Genomic DNA, 20,852 nt, shown 5'->3' on the forward strand with positions numbered 1-20,852 from the left:
CTAGAGCTTCATAGGTTAAGAGTTTGCTGCCAGCAGTGAATGAAAAGAATATATCTAACAGTTCAAAGTAAAATTCACTCACCCTTTTATGAAGATTGAAACATGCTATTAAAGTAAATTATTACAATGATTTGTTTTATTTTAGACTTTGTGATATGATCACTTTGAGAAACACCATTTTGGTCAAAGAACCTGAAAAAAAATCCCCTTTAGTACCAACCTCATCATCTCAGCAGAGTTGCTTGGCAGTCCATTCTAATGCATTTTAACCAACTTATAAATCATTTTGTGGAGGCTAATGATTTATTACTGCTGTAATGAACTTCAGAGGCATCAATACATTAGTATCCACTTTGAAAAAAGCCACTGTCAAATCCTATTGGAATGATGATCAGTTTACTATTGTTATTAATGACCCCGATCAGCTCTTTGAATCTATGAATAACCCTGTTAGATGACAGAGGTCTTCCATTTGGGGAAAAATCAATACATATATATGTAAAATAAAAGTATGTGGCTTTCTGGACCCTTTGTCAATGCCTATGTTACTGTTGTCTGTAAAGATTAAGAACAACTTGTACATTCACCAAAGCCAGGGTGATTTAGGAATTCAAACCCACGAGAAATATTTCAAATTCAAAATTAGGCAATGTGTCTGTTCTACTGTTTGTCCTTTTCTTAACTAAATACTTTCTAGACGTGTATATACGTTGGATAATTAGCATACACTGTGAGGTCTCAAATGAGATCCCTGTTAAAGTATTTTTCCTCCCAACAGAAGGAGTCTATAATGTGGGAGGGAATTACATGTTACAGATTACAGCACACTTCTTGAGTTCCTGAATTACATTTTCTTTTCCCTTTCTTTTGAAATAAAAAATAGACATCAGTGACTTAACCAAAATAGTAATTACCGCATTAGGTTTTTTCTGTGTTCAAAGATGTCAGAAATTTGACCTTTGAGGCTTTTAAATCTGACCTTGTTGCTTCTTTCCATTCATTAAGCTACAACCTTTGCTCTCTTGTCATAAAAGATAAATGAAGATTCACACAATCTTTATTTAAGAGATTTATTGTTTACATTAATGTAGATTAAATAGAAGCTTTCTGATTATTTATTGTGCCAATCATGTCTTCTTGAGCTTGAAGTTAGTTATCATAGTTCTATTATTACTATTTCCAAGGTGCAATGAAAATTCAAAACAAAAATATAATTTTAAAATTTAAGTTTTATAATGCTATACTTATAAATGGAAGAATTATTTTTAGGGTGCCTTATAAAATTGGGAACAGCATGGAGCTGTGTCAGGGGAGGCTCAGTTTGGGCGTTAGGAACAGGCAGTGGTCACAGTCCCAAGCTGCTGGCATTCAAGTAGCGTTTGGATAACTCTCTAAGACAAAAGTTTTGAATTTTGGATCATCTTTTATGGAGCCAGGAATTGGACTCAGCAATCCTTAAGGATCCCTTCCAAACTTTAGATATTCTTTACTTCTCTGAGTCTGTAAAAATTAAATTTCAAAATTAAAAATCCAAAATCTGGTCTTCATAACATTTACATTAATAATTCTTTTGCTCAGTGTTTTCCAACCTGGAAACAAATAATTTTTTGTTTCCACAGGATCATATTCATTAGCACACAAATTAAAAACTAAAGAAATTCAGTCAAAAAAACCTAGAAGTTCAAACTTATCATTTTGCTCAGATAACTTCTGATGAGGAAAAGAATAGAAAAGACCATACTGGCCTTGCAAGAAGTTGTATGCTGAGTTTGAAACTTCATTTTTGCTTTCATTTTCAGTTTTGTTAATATAATCAGCTGAAAAGAAGTTTATAGAAAGTGGAATGCTCAATTGTAACTAACCATTACAACTGTGATTGTGTTCATAAAGTGACAGAAGGAAAGATGCAGGAATACTCTCCAGCATATTTGCACTGCTACATCCCTTGGGGCCCAACTGCTACCAGGAGAAGTGCTTTCTCAGATGCCTGAGAGGAGTATATAGAATTACAGAATGGCTTGGATTGAAAGGGACCTAAAGGATCATCTAGTTCTAACCCCATGCTGTAAGCAGAGTTGCCAACCGTTAGATCAGGCTGCCCAGAAACCCAACAAGCCTGACTTTGAATGCTTCCAGGGATGAGGCAGCCAAAGCTTCCCTGGGCAGCCTATGTCAGTGCTTCACTGCCCTTTGAGCAAAGAATTTCTTCCTCACTTCTAACCTACACCTGAGGAGTGATCACCTCCTCCACCACCTGCAGGCAGAACAATGTCTGAGCGGCACACAATGTCTGGAGCTGCATTAAGTATCTTGTTCTTCTCCCATCCACTTGGACCACAACCCATAATGAATTACTTCACAGGGAAGCTCAGTTTATCCAAAAATTCACTCCATTTTTGGTATCTAGAAAGTGCTGCTAATGCGTTGCCGTGAAGTAAGTGGGGAACTGTCTTCCAAAGAGACAGGAAAAGTAGCTAGGGAATTAACACACTGAGAGTATCCCTGCTTTTAAACAGGTCAGATGGTGGGCAGCAGCTTCGAGTGAAAAACAGAAGGCCCAACTTTTCAGAATTTCTACATTACAGGCTAATATTAAAGCTAAGCAAATGCACATACGACAGTGGAAATCAATGTGTACATTTAAATTAGAGATATCTTGATATGAAATAGCATTGCATTTCTGATCCTGACTTTTTGAGGCCTTGGGAGCCAAAGTATAGCTTAGCTCCTTGAATCATATGCAGCTCAGTGAGACTTTGCTTCTTAAGCATGGCAGAGGAGATCAAGTTTTACAAATGCTTGCAAGTTAAATTGCCAGGCCTGACATCTGAAAACTACAGTGGAAAACATCCCAAAGCCATGTGTCGTGTATCCACACCCCTGAGAAAGACATGGTTAAATCACTGGGGTCAGTCTAGACACTGCAATTTGGGAGGACCAAATTAGATAGAAGTGGGATAGCAATTGGGTATTGCTTGCTCGTTTGAACACGGTATGGTTTTTAGAAGGCTAAGTAGCATAGCGCTTACTTCAGGGAATATCTGCTACATAAATTTAATAGTTTTCAGTAGTTATCACAGAAATTGAAAGCTGCATTAAAATTCCTCTTACCCTATGTTACCGTTACTCCTAGTGTCCGTGGCATCAAAATTGTACTCCAAAAGAACAGAAGTCCCTTTTAAAGATGCAGATTTATATTGTACGTGCTGAACTCATCATTAATGTCAGGCTTTAATTTAGCTATTAAACATCTACTTGCCTTTATGTTTAGAATGGAATATATTTGAGTCATATTTCTCAGTATATGTTATTCTAAACTGTAACTGTTTTAAAATATTCTATTGTATTGATATTTTCCTAGTTTAATTGCATTAAGTGCTGGGAAGTATTTCTCCTAGGAAAAGTCTGTGAGACTACAAGACTTTAAATCATCAAATGTAGTATAAAATGCATTTTTGTTTTGATTCCTTAAGACACGCCTTTATTTCTCTGTGTGGGTAAGTGCTTTGCTTTTCACCAAAATGGTCATGAAATCACAATACCCTTTTATAATAACAATAAATCATTAAGATGAGCGTTTCAAAATATATAAGGAAATTGTAGCCCTGGCTTCGATCTTAAAAATATCAAAAGAAAGGAAAAAAATGCTGTGTTTCTTGTCTTGGAATCAGAATCCGTGTGCTAAAACAGCATCACAGGGCACCTGAAGAACCACTCTAAGATCCAGGGCTAGATTAATTCATCTTTCTGCAGACTCCGATAGTTCCTGGAGTGCTGGGGAGAATTTCCTGTTGCACTTTTTACAATACTAATTACAGTATTTGGGTTTGCTAGAGAGCAGCAACAGCAAGATGCCTCTTGTTATATCATTGTCTGTAGAAACAGAGCATTTTCTTTAGCATCAACAAAGATTTTCACAGTAGTTGCCAGCCACAGTGGTCCAGTGAGACTTCAAAGATTATCAGAACTGACAAGCACTGAGTAAGTGTAGAAATTCCATATAATTCTGCAATGAATTGATGCTCTGGTGATTCAGAGTGTTAATCTTTGTCTTCCAAAACTTTTCTCCTAGAATACTGTCATAGTATTCATGTTATTAAATATCAAGGAAAGAAGTGCTGGGGAAAAAGAAAACAACACCTTAAAATAATTAGGAAACAAGATAAAACTGAAAAGCATGGCTTTCAGTTAGTAGTTATGTTGCTGCAACTACATGCCTATATTTCAGCTGGAGACAATGAAAAGGTACTCCTTGAATTTTAACACCTTATAATGTTCATATTTGTCACTTTATTTTCTAGTCCTGAAATCACAGAATAAATTAAGGAATGAATTGTTCATCACACTGATGTGATTATCCTTCTAAAATACTTCCAGTGTGTTCACTTTACTAACCTTATATGCAGATATATCAAGATTAGTTGGTTGCACATTTTCTCTTCTTCTAAAATTAAGGAAAACATTCTGGATACACTTAAAGCTTGCCAAGGTACAGACTAGGACAGACAGAGGATGTTACACTGTTGTGTAGGAAAAGGAGAACGACACTGCTTCTTTGGTTCTTTTCATAGTGTTGCTTTTTATTCATTTTGTTATACTTCCTAAACAGTAGTGGGAGGTACTTACATGCAAAATATTCCTCATTAAAGCACAAGATTTAGCGTCTGTTATTTTAATCACTTCATGACACAGTTATTTTCCAGGACATTATAATACCACTGATATAGTGTTATACCAAGCAATGTTTATCATGTGCCAGTAATTTCCAAACCAAATTATCTCAGCAACAGTTTTAAGACATAGCAAGTGTAACCTATTTACGAGCAGAGATTTGATTTGCTTGTTTCTTCAACATCAGCCCTGTTATCTCTGTTGTGCTCGACTGCGATTGTGTTATGTGACAGTGGTTGATAATTCATCTGAAATTCAGTGAAGAGTACACTTTACCATTTGTAGCAGGGAAAGAATTCCACTTACTATCCTATGATCTTATTAATTCTACAATGTTAGCAGTAATAACACAGGGAGATGTTAATTTGAGTTACCGTGGGGAGCAAGTATTCTGTATATGGCTATTACTGAGCAATATATCTCTAAAACAAGACTTCTTATAGCAGATGTGGTTTACTGAACTTTGAAAATAAAAGCAGTCCATTTCAGGTAGCATAAATACCAACAATATCATTACTAACTTGCGCAAAAGCACCTCAGGATTTTCAAAAGATATATTTAAATTCTCCAAATTTAAATTCAGCATTTATAAGTTTTTCATAAACTTTTTCTAGATATTATAGACTTAGAATTCTTTAAAAGTACTTTTATAAGTACAGAGAAGCCATTAAATTAAAAACTTGATTCTACAGGTTCCCATAATCAGAGGTAGTTTTCAGAGAGAGACATCTTATTATTGTTCCTTCTATCTAACACATGCATATTTTCTAAGTATTTTGGTTCACATCTTCATAGAAACCAAGAAAATAAGTCTTCTTTGTAGTTGATTTTCAAGGTTCAGAGAATTATCTAGGTATGTTTTTCTTTTTCATTCTAAAATGGTTTTATCTTCTTGTCTTCTGAAAATACAAAATAGTTTTTTTCTATTGATATAAATGTAGAAACAGAAGTATAATTTCTTGAAATATCTCTGAATGCAGCATGTTTACTTTATTCTTTGGAGAAAGCAGACTCTTGTAAACTCATTCAGTTGTTTATCTGTAAACACCACAAGCTTAGCGTTTTTTAATGTTTTGGCTTTACGTTCACAAAGAATTCCTCTGCGTTTCTCAGATAGAGCTAGACACTTAAAATGACAATTTCACTTACTGTGAATTGCACTGTACATATGTAACTTGTCTGTCTGAAAGTCCTAGTGCTTTCTGACTAGCAGAAAGTGTAGGTTGTGTATTGAAAGCAGCAGAAAGAAGGATAATTGAGTTAACTTGACCTATCTAGTGCATTACTCATATTCTTTTATTTCAAAACGTAATGCATAAGCTGAAGTTGACTTTGTTCAGCTTATTTTATTTCCGTATGCTTCTAATTTCCTTCTACTAGTCGCTTATGCATCCTTCATCAGCTCTTTATTAGTTATTCAGTCAGATTTTATGTAAACTGAGTCCTGAGATCTATGTACTAAACCTGGGAAGGTGATTATGAAAATTGCTCATGCAAATTGAGTAAAGGCCCACATAAATTACCAGTTAGAGGCTTAGCTGATAGTGTGCTTGCATATTCACCTGAATTGCATTCATAATTGCAGTAATTATGTGAACAGTCATGAATGTACTTCTGCACACATGGCAGCAACATTTTAAAATTTCTTCCTAGAATGAGTAAAATTATTTCTGTGAGAAGTAAGACAGCATAGGCTGAGTTTTTCTAGTTATAATATTTGCTTTAGTTTGTACTAGTAGAGGATGACCTTTTTCTAGAATAATAAAAAAACTGGAAGAGCTGTGGTAGTGCACTGTGAAGTTACACAGTGTTTGAGTTGTACACTGGCATGAAGAGCTCACTTGAAGGCAGTCTTTGGCACGTGAACACAACAAAAGAGTGTAGATAGGCCTTTCAGGTTTTTCAAGATATTACTCTTGCCATTTTGAGATCATGTGAATTCTAATCTTCCTATTGATTAAATATCTCTGACTGCATCTGGGTATTTGCCTGTTATGGGTACTTTCCAGAGGTACTTTTTGGCAGTGTGAATGCACGCCACATAGATTCCATCTCAGATTTGGGTACATTTTATAAAATTATGTTAATCTGAATTTCAGCCATTAATAGACTGAAAAGTAGAACCAAGATCTCTGTCTGTCAACAAAACTAATACATGGTAAGGAGAAGAGTTTGGGAATTTCAGAACAAACTTCTTGTGATCACAGCAGCCTGAAACTTGGCAATCGTAAGCAATCATACTTTGTATTGTACATATTATTACTTATCATCACTTTCAGCTCATAGGATATGTAGTCCCAAATGGAAGTTAGAAATAGATTAACACGAGTAGACCCTCATCTAGGAAGAAAGGGAAGAGGAAAATGTCCTTCAGATTTTCTTCAAAATGATAGTACAATTCATCTAAATGGAAATATTTCAACACAGATGAACTTGTGAGGCAACGCTGCTAAAACACCACGGCCATTCCTTCTAGAAACCTCACTGTGGATCTGTGGATTCCCAGTTGTTACAGGCTCATCTAGCTAGAAGAAGAAAAATCTCTAAAGCCTAACCTCGTGGTCAATCATTAATCTACTCTGTTAGCAAATCATCCTTCTCTTTCTTCACCATGAAGACACGGTTTTCATAGCTAGAAAATTCCTGTATTGCAGTTTGTTGTTGCTTTTGTTTTTGTTTTGGTATTATTTTCCTGAGTTCACATTCTGTAAATCTCTTCATTCCTCCCTTTTTCCCTTGCAGAGAGTAATTGGCTTCTTAAATTTCAGCATAAAACTTTTCTGTATTTTATTGGATTTCACACGTAGTAGGTGAAATACCTTGAGTTTTGCTACTGTCTACAACAAGATATACGAAACAAATATTATGCTACCACATATCCTTACAACAGACTTCACTGTGCTTCTTTGGCATACACAAATAAAGTGAAATTACTGTATAAACAGTCATAAATCTCACATCCCCACTTGTTGGCTGCCACTTGGCAATGCTGACAGTGGAAGTTTGTAAAATAAAGAAAAAAGGATACTTTCTTAGCTGAAACAAGGCTGCTGCTTTATTCAGAAGATAAATTGAACAATGAGATGCTTCACAATCAAAAAGAATTAAGATTAAATAATGAGTTTTAAAATAAACCATAAGTTGTGATTGCCTGTAGTATATTCCTTTTCAAGATGTTTTGGCCTTTTATTTTTCTAAAATTGCTTTGGTAAGTTTATCAGGCTTTATTAAGGAAGGTATCCAACGTTTAGAAGTATCAAACCATCAAAATAAAGAGATATTCTGAAATTAAAAGGAAGATTTTCAGGAAGGATTTCTATCATATTCTAATATAACAGATACTGAGCAAAACAGATTTACTAATTTTAATCTTCTGAGACTGCTAGATATCTGTTCATATTCTGCATAGTTGAAAATAAAATAATTGAGATTTTTCTTATTTCAGTTAAAATATTGAACTTGGCAAGCTGCAGATGGATAATTATACTAGAGATGTTAAATAGGTTTTGGAGACAAAATAGTAAATAGTACAATACAGAAGAATGATGGAGTTATTAGCATATCATTAAATCGCTTTTTCCCTGTAAGCCAAGCATATTTTTCATAACTTACAAAAAGCATCTTGCCTAGCAGTCACACATATGCTTAACATTTACAAAACCCACTATATTTGACTACTTCATTTTTATCTTCCAGAGAAAACTATGACAGTATAGTTACAAATATCAGTAAGTTTATCACTTGATAACAAGATCATTTACATTAAAAAAAATCTCTTGTGACTTAAACATTTTTCAGACCTTTTGTTTCAACTTCCATCAGTGCTATCACTCACACTGTGAATTTACAAGACTGCAGCATAGCGACAGATTTGGTAATAGATCTTTTCAGTAAAGTCATTTAAAGTATTCAACTTGTTCTTATTAGTCTAAATTATGGGTTTTGTTATGATGCTGTAATTAATAAAAAGTAGAATTGTATGGGATATAAGTTTTTTTTCAGGGTTACTGTTATCAGCCAGGAAAAGTATGATCTTCTTAATCAAGGGAAGTGAACTTAATCCATAATCAATCTGGAATTCACAAAATGCACACCCATAACCTAGATGACTAGTTTTCAACAAACATACAAGTCAAATGATGGATAGATAATGCAAAGTCACAATTCTATATAGTTTAGTGCCAGTGTACATAGAGTGAGGAGAGTTATTGGTTTAATATAATTACTGTGCATGGCAATGCAAGAGCTAGCATGTCACAACTGTTTCCATATGGAACTGAAATGGCACACAAAATGTTTTGCTCAAATAGGGGTGATATTTTTCAGTGAGCCTAACTCTGAGCTCAGTTGGCTCTGAACCATCTGAGCTTCCCTAATCCAGTCATACTCATGGTCAAACTTAGCTTATAGTTAATTCTGTATATTTTTTTGTAGTCACATCATTTGTAAGCTACTACTCAAAAAATAATACTATAGCTTCAGGAAATAATCTCAAGGACATTGCACATCACAGTGTCCAAGAGGAAGAATATAAAGAATTGTGGATTAGATCTGCCTGTGTTTCTCAGTTTCAGAGATTCAACTTCGTATCTCATTGGAATGGAAAGAAGGTCCATTAAAAGTTTGTGTGTAACAGCAGAAAAATTTGTAAGCCTAATGATGAGGGTAATCAGATGATTAGAGCATGTAGTAGACTCAGGTTTTAGTCCTGTATTAAACTTAATGAGCAACAGAACCTTCCTTGGGATAGGCAAATGGGAGAATTATTCAGATGAAGAGGATCAAAAGAATGCACTGAAGGCCAAAAGTTAGCTGCACCTGCATTTTGGATGGGTCGCTTTTGAAGGCCTCTTTGCTGTGAATAGAATACTGAGTTTCATGTTTTTTGCCTGAAGTTACTAATTGGAAAGAATTGAGTATTCATTGTCCTTGTGCTTCAGAGGGTGGAAAAGGCAGAGCCCTTTTCACCATCAGGCTCATGGAATTTGCTCACAGGATCACATAATTGTAGGCCTCCGGAAGGGACATCTAGTCCAACCCCCTGCCCTTCAGATATTTATTGACATTGATAAGATATCCTCTCAATCTTCTCCAGGCTAAATAATCTCAGATCTCTCAGCCTTTCTCAATAAAGAAGATGCTTCAGGCCAGTAATCGCTTTGTAGCCCTCTTCTGTACTCTCTCTAGAAGTTTCCTGTCTTTCTTGAACTAGAGAGCTCAGAACTGAACACAGTTCTCCAGATGTAGCCTCACCAGGGCAGAGTAGAGGGGAAGGATCACCTCTCCTGACCTGCTGGTCACTCTTGTTTTAATGCACCCCAGGATACCACTGGTGTTCTTGGCCACAAGGGCACACTGCTGACTCATGGTCAACCTGATGTCCACCCAAAACACCCAGGACTTTCTCTGCAGAGCTCCTTTCTAGCAGGTTGACCCCTAACTTGTACTGATGCATGTGGTTAGTCCCCCCATAAGTACACCACACTTTCTCATATTGATCTTTATAAGATTCCTTTCTGACCAACTCTCCAGCCTGTCCTGGTCTCACTGAATGGCAGCACAGACTTCTGGTGTGTCAGTCACTCCTCCCAGTTTTGTATCATTGGCAATCTTGCTGAGGGTAGACATTATCCCTTCATCCAGGTCACTGATGAATATGCTTTAGAAAGAGCATGGACAGCGGGTCAGGCCTCCAGCTGGACTCCACACTGAGTTCTGCCAGTCAGCCAGCTCTCAACCCACTTCAGTGTTTGAAGGGACATCTAGTTCAACTCCCTGCTAAAGCAGGTTCCCTAGAGTACATTCAACTATCCCACACTTCCTAAGCTTAACTATGAGAGATCCACTGCTCTCCTCTCATCTACCCAGCCAGTCATGACATCATAGAAGGCTAAAACATTGGTCAAACATGATTTCCCATTGGTGAACTCATTTTGACTACTTCTGATAACATTCTTCTACTTGCTTAGAGATGATATCCAGGTGTTCTATCACCTTCCCAGGGACTGAGGTTAGGTTGACTGGCCTGTAGTTTCCTGGATCCTTCTTTTTGCCCTCCTTCCCAGCGCCTCCATTACCAGGATACCCACCTCATTTGGCAGCAGGCCCACATAATCTTTTTTGCTATTGATATAGTTAAAGAAGCACTTCTTGTTGTCCTTGACCTCCTTCTTTAGATTTAATTCCAAGTGGATCTTAATCTTTCTGACAACACTCCTATATTCCTCCCAAGCGGACAGACCCTCTTCCCACATTCTATAAGCTTTCTTCATCCGAGTTTTTCCTGAGTAACTTTCTCAACCATGCAGTTCTCCTCTGCCTGATTTCTTACTCTTAGGGATGTTGAGCTTGGAGTAAGTGGTGCATGAAAGCCCAACTCTCTTGGGCCCCCTTACTTTCCGGTGTTGTAACCCATGGGTCCTTGAAGAGGTCAAAGCTGGCTTTCCTTAAGTCCAGGGTTGCATTGTGTTGTCGTTGTGTATTGAAATAATTCAGCTAAAAGAAATTTAGGAATTATCTTTTTCAGAAAGTGACAAGAATCAAGGAAGAGAATGAACCAACATTATATACACTATGGAATCATCAAGAGTATTGTGCAATTATGTATCCTAAATTTCATATTTCACTTTGCTGTATTTTTCCTTGTTTTACCTGTCATTAATGCATGCAGATCTAGTAGATTCCGCTTGGACAGCCACCCCTCACTGAAACTAACCTCATTAAATCAGTACAAGAGCCTGAACTGACCGGAATTCAAAGGATTACTTGGTCATTCAATGGTTCTACATCTTTCCTGAACTGACTGGAATTCAAAGGATTACTTGGCCATTCACTGGCTTTACATCTTTCCCAAAGACTTTCAGACCTATCAAGATAGTAAATGACTGCATCTGTATTGTCCTAAAAATACAGACACTAGCATACCCAAGTCATTCACATGGAGCCAGTCTTAACATAATAAATAATATGGTCAAGTCACATTTTTTGCTGTATGAACATTCTTGAATACCTTCATTTAAACATCCCATTGTCGTTCTGCAATTTCCAATTTATTTCAAATATTTTCTAAGTGCTGTGCAAGCTACACTTTTTTTTGAAATATGTAATGTGATGTATATGAATATTTCATTGCAAATTAATTTATTTAAATGCTAAATCCCCTTATCTTCTAAATATTAACACTAAAATATTAAAATATTTAAAATATGTATGACACAATTCAGAGACAGATGTATTGGCATCACTGAGATACTCAGCTATGCACTTAGTTACATCTTTAGTCCTGCACTGTGCTTTTGCACACTCTGTTCTCATGTGGCCAGCTCCACCCTTGGCAAATTTGCTGGAAAATTTACGTATTATCTATAGGGAGTGATACTAATTCAAGAAATACTCTCCATATGTTTTTATTCATGTAAATGTTTTTGTGGAGCTTCCTTTACATTGTGGTAAGTGAGACGGACATTGTGGTCAGGTTGCCTTTGTCTGTTAGAGCAAATAACACATGACAGATAACAATAAGGAAGATAGTGTGGTGAACATTTTCAGAAAATAAACAGCGAATGGAATGGAGTGGAATGGAATGGAATGGAATGGAATGGAATGGAATGGAATGGAATGGAATGGAGCAGAGCAGAACTCAACAAAGTTTCCAGCAAAATCATGTTGGTAACTGTGTTGTTTTGGGCCACTGAGAGGAGCAAAGCACTGCCAAGACAATTGTAGTTGTCTCTTTTCCTCCTGCCCCGTAGCAAGCACAGTTTAGCACTGCTTGCAGTATTTCCAAGGATATATTTCTTTATTCCTAGATCCAATCTTTTCATGTCCTTTGGATGCTTCTATTTTTATTGTCTGAAGGAAGGGGGAACATTTTTGTCTTTCACAGTCGTCTTTTTTATTTCCTTTGTTGTGATAAAAGGCTATTGATTTGGGTGCATTTGTGTGAACCTGTGAATACACTGCTGACTCAGGTGTTCTTTTGCATCACCAAAATAAACATGAAATTGACCATTATTTTCCTTATGTAAATAATTGGAGAAATAGAAAATAGTTCTGTTGATATTTGCAAAATGCATTGAGGGGATAATAGTGTTATCAGGAGATGTGTTCCAGAATATTTGACTTGCACGTCCTAGATTCCATTTGTCTGCTGTCTACCTATACCTGCTGTTAAGTATTAGTCACTTTAAAAAGGGAAAAAGATAACACACATTATTCACCATTAATTCTTTAAAATGAGTCATTATTAAAAGCTTAATTGTTTGCTGAGAGGATCCAAATAAGTGGACTTTGCAAGATCAAACAAAATTGGAGATATTTGTCCAAATTAAAATGGAAACATGCATCTAGAATGTACCAAATGAACATGTATGCTCCTGTAATAATAATTTTATTATCTTCAGCTTCCAGGCCAGACTTTTAATTATGACCCTTTATATCAGTGAAAACCATGTATTCAGGATTAAAAACCTATTTCTTTAACTAGTCTGGTTAAAGACTGTGGTTTGATATATTCTATGCTACAACTTTTATAAAAACCAGAGAACACTTCTAATAACACTTTTCTAATTTCATGGTTCAGTGCACAGTCAGTAAAGATTTAAATAATTCAGAAAGAAAGCCTATTCTGTTTCTTTATTAGAAGTTTGAGTCAGGCAAATTCTTTGACATTTAATAGGTTTTTAACCCTTTTAATAACTTCTTATAATGAAATTTATTGGAGGTTGTTTTAAATAAAGGTTTATTATATTAGAGTGAATAGCAGTCAGTAGTTTTTTATGATTAGTTTTGAGACCTTAGTCCTGTGTGACTCAAAGGATATTAAAACATAAAAAGAAAAGAATGTTAACAGTCACCAAATTAACTGTATACTGAGAAATATAGAAACTGTATATTATTGCATTCTTGTCATTATGTGATTGCACTATAAAATTTTGCAGTCAAATTTTGAGTATATAATTGTTTTAAAGGAGCTTAAGATCACTTACAGAAAGAATACTATGTAAAGCAACAAAAAGTGGTTCAATTTCTAACAGAATGATTTTGGAAAGATTAGAGTAGTAAAATTAATAGGATGGGGTTTTTTTTGTTGTTGTTTTGCTTTTTTTTTTTTTTTTTTTCTTCATGTTAGGGTTCCTTTTACATGTGAGGTTTTCGCTGTTTGATTTTAAGACTATTTTCCTAATGAACAGAAAATTTGAATGACCCATTCATTTTGTCTTGAACATGCACTGGGCATAGATATAAAATGCACTTGTATACAGTACTAAGTATTTCCCAAATACCCACTTACTTTAAAACTCAGTTTTTCATTACGCAGTTAGCTGATACAGAAGAGAATTGTAAAAATGAGATGATGAAAACACACATCCTTTTTTCTATTAGGTGATGCTTTGGGTTTTTCCTTTTAATGTGTTCTAAATAGTTCTCTGTGGTCATTTTACAGTAACTTTAGCTATGATAACAAAACTTTCTTTAGCAGTCATCCTTTTATGTATATGAAAGAAGACTTGGTTATATGAGAAGGCTTATGTATATAAAAGAAGGCTTGGTTACAGATATGATTCCTACTTTTACTGTATGCAAAGATCTGTGGAACTTAGTGTTTGATCTGCCTTCGTTCCTGGCAGGACATACACATTAGTTACAGCTTTATCTGCTCTGACCAGTGAATCCCAACTTGTCAGATTTCAAACTTCTAAATACTGGGGTCACATTTTTGTTCTTCTCTATTGTACAAATACAAATGTTGAACTAGTTTTATATTACCACTTTGAATAGCATCAACACATTGTGAAACTACACATGAAATGGCATGGCTTGATTTTAATTCAATTGAAATTTATCTAAAACCTAACTACAGATATATAGTGAATAACCATGGGGTATCACAGCACAAACCTGCTGGAGTTCATGAAGAGTTTGGACAGCATTCTCAGAAATATTTTTTTAATTTGGGGTAGTCTTTTGTGGAGCCAGTAGTTAGACCTGATGACCTTTGTGATCCTGTGACCACTGCTAACCATCATTTGGGAGTTTGCAATGAGGGAAACAAACATTCAGTTTTAATATGGCACACATGCCGGCAAAAGTTGTTCTGGGAATATCACTGAGAATACTAATAACAGAAATCCCTTCAGCTGACCTATAATGGTGTCAGAGATGAATGACATCAGTGAAGAAGGGTTAGGATTAGGGTTATTGCTCTTCTCTCAATACTGTGCATATTGTCAAAGGTAGAACTTCAAGATTCCCTGGGTTTTTCTCTCAAAATCTTTATTTGAATTAATTAATTGTGCTGTACTTTCCTGTTTTCCAGTGGGAAGAAGTTAATTTTCCTACTAGTAGTTGATGTGGTGCTGTGTTTTGGATTGAGGATGAGAATAAAGTTGATAACACACCACTGTTCTGTTATTGCTGAGCAGAGCTTACACTCAGTTAAGGACTTTTCCGCTTCTCAAAATGCTCTGAAAGTGAGGATCCGGGGGTACACAGGGATGGGAGGGGGCAGAACTAGGACAGCTGACCCAAACAGGCCAGAGGGATACCTCATACCATATGGTGTCATGCAGAAAACAAAATGAGGGAATTGGTGGGAGGCTAGCTGCTTCCTGGGGTCTGGCTGGGTGTCAGTCAACTAGTGGTGAGCAATTGCATTGTGCATCATTTGCTATGTATATTATTATTGTTATTATTAGTTATTATTACCCTATTCTTCTCTATACTATTAAACTGTTTTTATCTCAAGCGAAGAGTTCTAACTTTTTCTAATTCTCTCCCCCATCCTACTGAAGGGATTGAGCGAATAGCTGTGTGGTGCTGAGTTGCCTGCTAGGTTAAACTGCAACCCACAGCTTCACAATAGTACACAGCAGTATTTCTCACAATAGCATTTCTCTTTGATTTACCTTAAACTTCTAGACAAGAAATAAATGACCGTCAACCACTTCTACCAGGTCCATCAGAAAAGTTTGTATGATCTCTCACCTTGTACAAAAATTAAGCAAAAATCCCCATCACACCTGACAGTGGTACTAGAGATAATGCCTATTGTGCTTGCTATGAATTTGCTCAGGATAGTGAGGTATATGATCTTCACTTACTTCAGAGAGTAAGCCTTTCTCCTTCAATTTTAATGTTTTCATCTCCAGTCTATAATCACTTGCATTTCTTGCATATGTTTAGACCTGTCATATGTACTTCATTTTGTTAAGGCAACTTCACTTTTTTCTTTCAGTCAAGGATTACACTTACTAGAAATGTTTTTAAGTAAGGAGAAACAATTTGGAATCTTACAGCTTTTGAGAGAGAGATTGTATCATAATTCTTAATTATAACAAGAAAAACAACATGGAAATTATTTTGCTAACAACACACTCTGATTGAAACTGCCTGCCTAATGCTTCTTAGAAAAAAAACTTCTTTGCTTCATAAAGCAAGCTTCTGGGTTGTTAGTTAAGGGTCCTCCCATTTGACTCTCTTTGCATCTTGCATGAGTAACCAGCTTACATCAGGAAGACGGATTATTAAGGACTTTTTTTTTTAATACTTTATCCTAGATTCTGTTAGAGACTTGAAGGATTCAATCTGAAAGCTATGTCAGATAAAAATGTGTGTATTTTGTGGAGTTTGCTGCATGGTATTTCAAGAAAGACAAAGACCATTGAACATAGTCCAGAGGACAGCAGGAAGAATGATCAAAGGTGTAGAAAACACAGCGTATGAAAAAAAAAAGTCTTTCAATCTTCAGGTTTGGTTGTTTAGTCTAAAGAAGAGAAAACTGAAAGGAAATTCATAATAGCTTTCCAGTGTGTGCAGCTTTTCTGTAAATAAGGGGAAAAACATTTCTCATGTCCACTGGGAGTAGAGTAAAAAGTAGTAGGTTTAAATTACAACAAAGGAGATTTAGGTGAGACATTACGGAAAAAAGCCCTTTCCACTGTAAGGATAGTTAAGCACAAGAATTGCCTAGGGAGGTTATGAAGAGGTTAGACAAACATCTGTCAGAAATGATTTAGGTATAACTAATCCTGCTGAGAGATAAAATGTTGGACTAAATAACCTTTTGAGGTCCCTTCTAGCACTATTTTCTGTGATTCTGTGATTAGAGTACTGTTTTCATATTGTCCCACAGTGAGATGATTCTGTGTAGGGATGTGCTGTATTCTGCATAGCACAATTTTCTTAATTATTACTTTAACTTGATATGGAAAATGATGGTCTGATGCTTAATGCAGTTTAGTTTTATTCTTACTACCTTGTGAGCTCTGTGCAGGGCATTAGGAGCTTGTTTTCAGGCAGACAACAAATGTGTTGTTTTGGTAGTGCACTAACTACATTCTTATTAGGTAGGTTATTGGTGGGTTATTGGTACACACCTCAAAATGAGATACTCTTGCAGTGATTTTTAATGCATAGTCAAACACCTGCATAAGTAGATGCTCCATTTCTGCTTATAAATAAAATGCAAATGGAAAAAAATATATAGTCATGAAGAGAGTTATATCTTAGTTCTGCATTAGTAAAGCCAAAATAAAACCAGACATGTTCTAAAGCTGAGTATAAAGTTGTGAAACATCCTGAAATTGACAGATGTAGAATGATATTAAAGTGCCAAATATTATTATCTCATCAAACAGGCCATCAAAGGCATCATTTTAAGACTATCCTTATCCCCTGTAGCACACAAATTCTTTAACTTTGTTCTTCTATTTGACATTCTGCCATCAAGCAAGATTTGTCTTCGTCTTTGTATTCAGTGAAGTATGTTTGCAGTATTGTTTCTGAATATTGGATATGACTCCAGCACAGCCACACTGTGGTGAACTGTGGAACTGGAAGAACTAGCAAGTTGAAGCTTCTGATTGTGAAGTACTTTGTATGGAATTGGTCATACTTTGCTAGCAGTGCTGACAGAGGATGTGTATGATCAGTGCCATTGTTCACACAGAGATGAGGTCATCAGAATGTTTGAGACAGGGACATACTGTCACACCACAGCAGCAATGGAAGTATGTGGTTTTCATTGACAGGCCTGTTCTTGAAGTCTGATGATTCTTTAGAAATGTAAAGATTCATTATCACATGCTTTCCACAGCATTACATAGGAACTTTTCACAGTGAATGTGGTCAGCTCCCTATTCTGACTGAGATTTCCATTTTCTTAGATAGCCTCCTTGTTTCTTGAGGAAGGATCAGGATTTAGGAAGGCTCTGCAGTGCAGGAGAGAAGCTAGACAGAAATCTCATCTGTAGATGCAGAGCCACGTGCATTCTCCTTGCTGAGGGTCACAGTTCAGTTCATGGATGTCACTGGCATGTTCCCAGGTATTGCTCTTCTCTGCAGGCAGGTCCCTTAGGGTGTTGGTTTCTAGCTTAGGGAACCTGTACTTTAAAGCAACCTGTCTCCATGCTGCTTACTCCTGGTTTTGTAAAGGTTGCCTGGTAGTGATATAAAAATTCAAGATCCTTAGAAATATGTATATGCATATTGGGGGGGGATATATTCACTATCCCATTGGTGTTGTGTTATCTGAAAACTAGCTGTGTGTTTGATGCTGGAGCTAAAACTGAACACAGACTCTTTAAAATATATGTTATTTTAAAGATGACAAACACAGAAAGCTCTACAGTGTTTATCTGGTAATTGAAGTTCAAGTAAAAAGTTTTTAATAAAGGAGAGTGTTTGAAAAATAACAAGTTTATTGCATTTTTCTTGGGAAAAAAAAAAAAAAGTAATTAAAATTGTAACCTTTGCTCTGCTTTCAATGAAGTAGGTACTTGGCAAATTCATTCAAAAAACTGAAACAGTTGCTAGGGTTTTCAGATAATGTTTGTTTCTATTCCAGTGTTCCTAAAATCATTTGGATACACTTTCACACGACCGCAGCATCACAGAATGGCTGCAGATGGCAGGGATCTTTGGGTTTATCAGTCCCAGCCCCATCTGCAGCAGGTGCACCCAGAGCAGGGGTCCAGGCCTACATCCAGGTGGATGCTGAAGGTCTCCACGGAGGAGATTCCACAGCCTCTAGGCAGCCTGCCAGTGCTTTGTCACCCACAGAGCACAGAAGTGCTCCGGGTGTTCTGAGGGAATGTCCTCTTCCAGTTTGTGCCCATTGCCTCTCGCTCTCAAACTAGACACCACTGAAGGACATGGTTCTGTCTTCTTTGCTCCTTCCCTTTAGGTATTTTTACAGATGGATGAAATCCCCCAACACTTACTCTTCTCTGGTCCGAGCTCTCTCAACCTCTCCTCATGGGAGAGGTGCTCCAGTCCTTCAGTCATCTGTGTGGCCCTCCATGACGAACTCTCCAACATGTCCAGTTTTCTCTTCTACTGGGGAGCACAGAACTGTACGCAGTGCTCCAGGTGTGGCCTCTCAGTGATGAGCAGAGAGAGGGTACGGAGCACCTCCCTCAACCTCTGACAACACATTGCCTAATACAAAATCCCTTGGAGGGTTCTGAGCTGTGCTGGGTGTTAAATGCAACTGACAGGGTGAGCGGGAGGCTTTAGGGGGTGCCTCTTTTCCTGGCTCACTGGGGACCTGGCACCAAGCGGTATGTCAGCTGGTGAGCACCCTTTGGAGAAGGCTTTGGGGACAGCCTGCCTCCCTGCTCATCCTGCACCAACTGCTTGCTGTTCAGTGACACAGCTGGACTGAGAGATAGGGCCAAGCAGTGGTTAGATCTTCACAGCACAACTGCTTTGGTGTGGATTCTGTGCCAGAGGCAGTGATAATGATAGCTTTCAAGGCTAATATGTTTGAAGGGGAGCTGGTACTGGAGGAAAGGGAACAAACAGTAGCGATCTTTAAACGTATGAATGTCTGTCAGGATTCAGATTTCAGTCTTCAGTTGATTTCTTACACTGCTCTAACTCTTTTCCTCTGGTGCTATAGTATTCATTAAGCAAACTTGAACATATTTGTATAGATAACCCCTTTTTACCAAAAGCTATTAATTTCTAAAGCAATATAAGTACAGGTATAATTATGTTTGCAGAATGTATTCCAAATACTTCTCAGAGATACATGTGCATTTAAAGTGGTTAGAATTCCAGAACTAATGCTATTATAAGTTTAATTTACTGCCAGCCAGTCAGCCTTACAAAAATCAATCTGCAGGCTCATAAAATATCTCCCTAAAATTTGTGATTTCTTACTAATGAGAGAAAATGTGAAGTTACAGGTTTATCTTTCCTTTTTCTGTGCCTTACTGGTTGTGAGGTATCCCATAGATTCCTCTGATATCTAGGAGAGTATATATGAGAGACCGATAGGTTATAGAAGTCACAAGGTATTAGAAGTTTAAAAAGAGCTGAGCCATCTTCAAATGTTCTGGATGACAAGTCTAACAAACACTGTCAGTAGATAGATGTGGTTACGTTAATACATTGAACCATTAACATGTGTCCTTATCATAATGGAATTTATGCAGTGATAGTTGCTGTCAGATTCCACTCGATACTCATGACATGTTTGTCTGATGCACTGAACGACAACTGTATCTATTTCATTTCAGCTCTGAATTGACACTTCAATTTTATATCACCCACATAACACCTTAGCTTAAATCTGAGCTTCTTGATACTCTTTGTCTTTTGTCATGTTTTTGTGTGAAATGAAAAGACATTATAAGGAATCTGTTGTAGTGTGTATGTGTGGTACATTTGACCTCTGGACAAGAAAGAAGTTTCATCCTCCAATGCTTTTAATTCTTATCCTTGCAGAGAATGAATTTGTTGCTTGAATTAAAATAGTGTGTCTTGTTAATGCTGAGAAGCGGTGACCCACATAGCACAATGGATTCATTTGTCAATCCTGCAACTTCTGAGCTTTCTGTTCATATATGTCTCAGCAGCAAATCAACTCAGAATTCATTTAATCAGTCTATCAATGGATCCTTTCTGTCAGTCTGAAACCTTAAAATTCCAGTATTTCATTGGGCAGGACCGGGCATAATAGATTTGGACTTAATACTAGATATTCCAATTCTGAAAACTCCAGCTTCCAAATTCACAGCTCAAATACACACAAATCTTAAGAAGAAAAGTAGGATCTGGAAATAGCCTTGAATTTTGAGGATATTAATATTCTGATCTGGCTCTAAACTTCAGAATGCAAACCTGCCCCAGTTTGTTAACATTTCTGAAATACTCTGAATGCAGTTACAGAAAGC

At 36.7% G+C, this 20,852-nt stretch overlaps 1 protein-coding gene across 2 annotated transcripts in view; it reads left to right on the forward strand.

Annotated features, from left to right (window-relative positions):
- The window catches only part of TOX (thymocyte selection associated high mobility group box), a 218,823-nt gene that overhangs the window by 155,527 nt on the left and 42,444 nt on the right, over positions 1-20,852 (forward strand). The gene's annotated exons all lie outside the window — the stretch shown is intronic.

The sequence above is a fragment of the Centrocercus urophasianus genome, unplaced genomic scaffold (genome assembly GCF_019232065.1).
Source record: "Centrocercus urophasianus isolate 14NV4802_14NV808 unplaced genomic scaffold, USGS_Curo_1.0 seq_11, whole genome shotgun sequence".
NCBI lineage: Eukaryota > Metazoa > Chordata > Aves > Galliformes > Phasianidae > Centrocercus > Centrocercus urophasianus.